The sequence below is a fragment of the Nicotiana tomentosiformis genome, chromosome 8, assembly GCF_000390325.3.
Source record: "Nicotiana tomentosiformis chromosome 8, ASM39032v3, whole genome shotgun sequence".
Lineage (NCBI taxonomy): Eukaryota > Viridiplantae > Streptophyta > Magnoliopsida > Solanales > Solanaceae > Nicotiana > Nicotiana tomentosiformis.
This window is the reverse complement of record NC_090819.1, coordinates 123,971,998-123,979,364: the sequence shown is the minus strand read 5'-3', so window position 1 is coordinate 123,979,364 and position 7,367 is coordinate 123,971,998.

The following is a 7,367-nucleotide window of genomic DNA, read 5'->3' as shown; positions in this document are numbered from 1 at the left end:
AAGTGGTAAAGTTGACTCGCGTCGTGCCACGACGTTAAATAAGGCACTTCTTGGAAGGCAACCCAAGTTTCTAACCTTTCTCATAATTGTTAATTTTTCTTAAATATTCAATATTTGGAAAAAAAAAAAGAAACAAAAAAGAACAGCGCATTGTCGCTATGACGCATGCTCAATGTGAGGTTTTCTAAACCTGAGAATATAGTATCGTGCAATGCAGGGTCACCGCGCGCTCACATATTCTTTTAAAGGTGCAAAAAAGAAAATCAATGTATTTGTGCACTGTTGTGAGCTTGGCGTGAGGCATTTTGCAATATGGAATTATCGATTCTTGTGTTGCCCCCATTGTTTTGCTCTGTTCTCCACTCCCCTGCTGTAATTTCTCACTCTTAATCCCATGTCCCTCATTATTTTGAGATGTGATCGTTGCTCTCACTTTTGCTGCTACTACTTCTCTTGGTAACATTGCTACTGGCTCGAGGCTAGAGGATGGAGCCGCTCCTGATGTGACAGTTTAGGGAAGTTCCTTTACACCCTACTTGTTTTATTTGTATGCATTGGGGACAATGCACAATCATAAGTATGGGGTGGGAGTAGTCTTCTATGTTTGTTAATTTTTTTTAAATTTTTGTTATTTTATTCTTCTTGGGTTTTCTTTGCCATGTTTCTTTCCCAAGGAGCTATATTTTGAACTGGACATTTTAAAATATATAAAAAAATTAAAAGAAAGTTTTGAACCTTGATATGCATCCTTCTCTAAAAGTCACCAAGTATACTTGAATTTTCTTTTTCATCTCATGCTTGAATATTGAGGGTTGAAATTGAGTGAACTCTGAATTCCATGTACATAGAGTGTTGAGTTCTAATTGGGCATTTCCATGTTCACATGTCAGTCTAGAACTTTCCCGGCCTATTGTTTGATGAAAAATCCTAGGATGTTTTCAAGTAGGAAATGATTTCAGGCCATGTTTGTCTAGCTACACGGTCCTAAATTGACCTACGTACAATTGTAAATTATCCCTTGATAACCCCTTTGTGCCTAATGAGATGTTCACCCTTTTTTTTGATAGCCTAATGATACCCCTTAACATGTGAAGTTAATTGCATAAATTCTTACTCTACCTAATGGCACACGTCACTTGAACATTGTGAAAGTACTTAGTGCGAAAAGGAAGTAGTGCGAAAAATAAAAGAAAAGGGACATCAATTGTGCGTTTCAGTGCAAAATAGTAGTGTTAATGACAAATTTTGTGTTGTTGATGTGTAACTAAAATGTGAATTTTATGAACATGCCTAGAAAATTATTGAAGATATGCACAGCCTTAAGAGATATGTATGCAAGGTAGGGGTGCATTAAGGAGGCATTATTGGTTTTGATGTTACCATGCAAAGATTGTTATATTTGGACTACTATGACTAATGGCTTAACAACACATGGTGATGTTGGGAAGTTCTTAGCTTTGGTGTGTAATTTAGAAAGGGAGAATGTTATTCAACAAAAAAAAAAGAAAAAAAAAAGGAAATGTACTTAAGTATCATGTGATGGCAGTGCCATAGGGAGTTGAGTCATTGTTGCCATATTATTCTACTTGTCCATTAGCCTACATCACAACCATAGAAAAGTCCTACTTGATCTTTACTTGAGATGCCTACATTAGTGGATAGCGACAAAATTGTAACGACCCAACCGGTCGTTTTGACTGTTAGAATCCTATTTTCCTAAATAAAACTTTCTGTATGTGTTTTAATGATTTATGACTCGCGGGGATGGTTGGTTCGGGGTTTGGAAGTGTGTGAGTTGAAATCGAAACACTTGGTTCCTTAAGTTAGCTTTAAATGGACAAGTTTGACTTTGGTCAACATTTTGAGAAAACGACCCCGGAATCGGGATTTGACGGTTTCAATAGGTTCGTATGATGATTTTGGACTTGGGCGTATGTCCGAATCGGGTTTTGGATAACCCGGGAGCGTTTTGACGCTTAATAGTAAAAATCAACTATTTGAAGGTTTAAAATTCTTTAAATTTGGTTTGGAGTAAGATTTTGAGTAATTGAAGTCCGTTTGGAATTCTGAGTTTGGGAATAGTTCCGTATAGTGATTTAAGACTTGCACGTAAATTTTTGTGTCATTCCGAGTAGTTTAAGTATATTTCGGCACATTGGAAGTAAATTGAAGAACTTAAAATTCTTAAGTTTGAATCAATTTGGTTTAGGGTATGATTCTTAGATTTGATGTTGTTTTACACATTTTGAGAGTTTGAGCGAGTCCGTTTTATGATTTCAAACCTGTTCGTATATTCGGGCGGGGCCCCGGGGATCCCGAGTGTTAACCGGACGAGGCTCGGACCAGTTTTGGGAAATTGAGCAAGGACTGAAGCTCCCAGCTACTGTCATAATCGTACATGCGCTTGGACAGTCGCAGGTGCGAGCCACCAATCACAGGTGTGAAAGAGAGGAGCCTGCCCAGCCATCACAGATGCAGAGTAATTTGGCACACCTGCGAACGCGCAGGTGTGAAGGTCTTATGCGCAGAAGCAGAGGGATGCGCAGGTGCGAACGAATGGGCACACCTGTGCTTGCGCAGAAGCGAGCTCTTCTTCCGCAGGTGCGGAACCAAGAAAAGAGGGAAAATGTGCACCTGCGAGGAATTTCCGCAGGTGCGAAAGCTGCATGTGCGGTACTCCTTCCGCAGGTGTGAAAAACCTGTCTGGGCAGAACCTTAAAACAGACGAAAACTCAGTCCATTTCTTTCTATTTTTTATCCATTGTTGGGCAATTTCAGAGCTTTTGAGAAGGGGGTTTCAACTAGCAATCGAAAGGTAAGTTAATTCCACACCCCTTGAGTTAAATATATAGATTATAGGTAGATTATAACTAGTAAATCTTAGAAATCAAAGATTTAGATGAAAAACCTAGATTTTTATAAAAATGAGATTTTAACCACGAAAATAGTTATGGAATTGGGTAGAAATTATTTATTTAAGTTCTTGAGATTATGAGTAACGTTTTCATCCGAAAATTTCCAGAATCCGAGCACGTGGGCCCGAGGTGAATTTTAGAAATATTACCATTTTAGATAAGATAATTTATTTAATAGATAAATTTCGAATCATTTAGCATATATTGATTATTTTGTATAATATTTGGATAGTTTTGGATTTTCAGCGTCGAATCGAGAATTCAACGCGACGTGGTAATCGAAAAGTGGACTTTGAGACGAGGTAAGTCTCTTGTCTAATCTTGTGATGGGAAAATTACCCCATAGGGATTAAATTGAATAATCGTTGCTAATTGCGGGGGCTACGTACGCACGAGGTCATGAGACTCCGTGCGTAGCTATTATTAATGCTAAAGTCCGGGTAGTTTAGGACTCAAAGCATGAATTACTTGTGTAAATTGTATTCTTTGTTTAATTAATATTAATTGATATATATATGAATATATTGTGAATTGTTAGATAAAGATATTAAAGGATGGAAATCTCATATACTTGATTTTCTGTTTAAATTAATTAATTGTTAAAAGAAATCGTTCTTCCTCACGAATTTATCTTATAATAAATATACTCTCCTTCCGGAGGTACATAAGAAAATGTCCTCCTTTCTTGTGGAGCGGGTCGAATGCCTCGGCAGGATAGATGCATCTATGGATCATGCCGCACATCCTTCGGCAGTGTACATGGCACTCTGGATCGGGCCGTACATCCTCGGCAGAAATCGTGCTTAATAATAATAATCACATGATACCTTAATAGTTTATTGTAGCTTGTGAAACTAATTGATAAATTGAAAATCTTTGGAATTTATTGAATTATTATTCCTGCTTGTTAAGGAATTATTGTTATTCCTGTAAATGAGACTAATTGATAAATTTGGAAACTTATTAGAATTGAAGGAATTTAATTAATATATTGGGAATACTGCATTTGAAGGAATTTAATTATTTCTACTGGTCAATAAAATTACTGTTAACTCTATGAATCACGTTGATATAAATATTTATATTTCATGATTATTTAATATTATTGACCCATAGTGAGTGTCAAAGTCGGCCATCTCGTCTCTACCTCTTCGAGATTAGGCTTGATACTTACTGGGTACACGTTGTTTTCGTACTCATACTGCACTTGCTGCATATTTTATTGTGCAGGTACATATATATCTAGTGGCCTTGTGGGCACAGAGGTGTGGTTAATAATTGTGGGGACGTATGTGAGCTACATTCTATATTACGATCCGCAGCCAACAGAGTCTCCTTCAGGGTTATTATATTTTTCCTGTCTAATTTTTGTTCTAGACAGATGCTGTATTTTATTTTTAATTCCCTAGTAAATGCTCATGTACTTGTGACACCGAATTTTGGGAATGGTTGTGAATTGTTTAGAAATTTAGTTGCTAAAAATATTTATCATTTACTCTATGAGTTTTATCTTTACAATTTCATTAAAGAAATTTTTATTTCAAAAATACTAAAATGGGTAATTAAGTTAATTGATTATGGTTGGCTTGCCTGACAGTGGTGTCCGGCGCCATCGCGGCCTTTTTGGATTTTGGGTCGTGACAACATGGTATTAGAGCACTAGGTTCACTTAGGTCTCACGAGTCATGAACGAGTCTAGTAGAGTCTTGCAGATCGGTACGGAGACGTCTGTGCTTATCTTCAAGAGGCTACAGGGCTGATAGAAATACTTCCCTTTTTGATTCTTCATCGTGCGATTCGATTCCTTTTAGGCTTATGCCTACATTTCCTTCCTATTCAAACTTATGCGACGTGAAGCGCTTGTTATAAATTGGGGATCGAGGAAATTTTTAATGGAACTACAGATGTAGTGTGAGATGCTTCTCCCTGTGTTATTAATTGGGTTATTATCGTCGCCTTACGGAAGGCCGCTCTATCGTTTCAGTTCAGTACCAATACTACCTAAGGTTTTGAGATTTGACATTGATTGTTATGACGATTCATGCGTTGTTATCGCATAGTGTTTATGTAATGGTAGAATGCCTGTCTACGTGTCAGGGCAATAAACGACTTGGAAGAAGGTTTTTCTCAGTACATGATTCAGAGGTTCCATGTTTTAATTCCAGTAGAGAAAAGGCAATCGGACTATGAATGTTCAGGTTTGGGGTTGATGGAGTAACGAAGCTTGATATTTTCGAGTGTGGTAGAATTCTCAATTTTGATGTGGTGTCATCGCCTTGTAAAATGCGTTAAGGTTCGCCGGTGTTATGGTTTTCTTCAACTCGCCTTCACGACGGGGTGTTAGGAATTTGTATAGGGGAAGCAATCGTTAGAGATCGCGGTATGCAGTGATTCAGGATCGAAGCAGCATTCCTAGTATTGATGTCTCGAGAAGGATGATCGTCAGAAAGGTTTAAAGTTGGTAACGATCTATTGGTTCAAGTGCTACAGAGACAGATTTTTAGTAAGGCAACAACTGGGCAGCGAAGGATGAGAAAGGACATGTGGAAGGTGTCTTGTGGTGGTTAAGTTCCTAGAAGGCCAAATGTAAGAAAACAGAAGTCGAGTAGTTGCTTAAAGGAGAAGGGTTTGACCAAAGTGGGAGAGTGGCAAAGTAGCATATGGGTTACGTGGTAGGATGACTACACGGCTTGAGGAAAGTTTGAAGTGATTTGGGATTCATGGTAGACAGTGACTATGTCTACGGGCTTAATTTGGAATATTAGTTTTTATATTGAGGAAGATTTGGTGTGACATGAGAGAGTTGCTTGATATGAAGAAGGATACAACATGACTTTGGATTGGAATGTATTGTCGCACCTTTAGCTGATGTCCATGAGGAGTGAACGGACTGATGCAGCTGGTGAATGAGCTTGGACTCAGGATGATCTACTGATTTTGTAGTATTTGCACCCAGTGTAGCGGCGTTGGAATATGTCGGCATGTAATTTCCACGTGTAGGTTATCTCCTGTGAGCAGGTTAGCGGTTGCGTGGTATTGACGAAGCTTCTACGAAGAATTCTACTGGCTACCCGGTAAGAGATTTAATATGTAAATGTGGCTAGTGGTTCGGAGTATTTATTAAAGGTTAATAAAAGAATTTCGAGAAAATTTGGCGAGTTGCGTGTGCAGGATCATGTCAACAATGAAGAAAGAATCTCGGTGGATTCCAAAAATTTTGTAATTGTAGCTTCAAGCTAAGTGAGAGAGCCCCACCGTCTATGATTGGATTGCGTAGTGTCAACTTGTTCGCTTTCTGGTTATCGGTGTATTGGTAGGTCATTGCAACTAAGGAAAGAAAATATCAGTGGTAATTTGAGCAAAGTATTTGGGGAATGTGTGCCATATTTGGCCTTATTAATTCATATTCAGGTTTTTGGAAGACTCAAAGTTTATGCTTCGTGTAGATGTAATGCACAGGAAAGTGAAATAGTCAGATGTTTCCTTGATAAAGTGTCCATGTGCTAGAAGGGTCTTGGAATTGATCATGTTTGGGAACAAGTCAGAGCAAGTGACTCTCAATAACAGTCCTAGTGGATTCAAAAATTTAAAGTGCGGTGTCTAAGGATCTCGAGTCTATAGTATGGTTGAGTATCGAGCTTTTGCAGCATATTATGAAACGGGGCTTGGAGTACTCTGCGTTATCTTCAGGTTGTGGTGTAGCAATAGAGAAATGGAAGAAAATAACTTCGGATTCATAAAAGAAGTATCAGAATGGGTGTACCGATTGAAGATGTGAAAGTGCGCACAAGGAGGGATATGAGATGATTAGTGGGTTTTGAAACATCGTGGTCTCGTGAAATAAGGTCACTCAGGATGAGTACAAATTTGAGTTCATGATGTAATGAAAGGAGCTATTATTATTTCTAAGGCAAGTTGAGAATAAATTGAGAAAAGATGGGTCGGCTAACAATGGTTGAATCGGCATGATGGTGGCAATTATTAGTTCCTTTAGCACATTGAATTATGCGTGTGATTTGTGGCGGTACGTGCGAGGCTTGACGGCCGTCGTAATTGATTTTATTTGGAGAAATTCAAGTATTATGACATGTTATGTGTAGAGGGATCCCAGAAGAGTTATGGTGGTGTAGACCACTACTTGAGGCCGGTATTTTCTGCGAATATGGGAATTCAGTCAGGTGTTGCAATGGTTCTCTTGAAATAAGTTAAGTAGAAGGTTTCTATATAATGAAGTGTTCACCCTATTAGTGGTTCGGGAGTTATGATGAAATTCTTGTACTCCGGTGCATTTGCGTGATTAAGTGCACTAAGTAGCATGGAATTCGAAAGCTGACGATTCAAGATTTCGGTTCGGTGCTGACAAGGATGTCATGTGCTCAGATGAGCAGGAAAAGGATTTAGATGTTTAAAGTAATATGGTATTGTTTTTGGCATCATCTAAGGTCGGTGTCA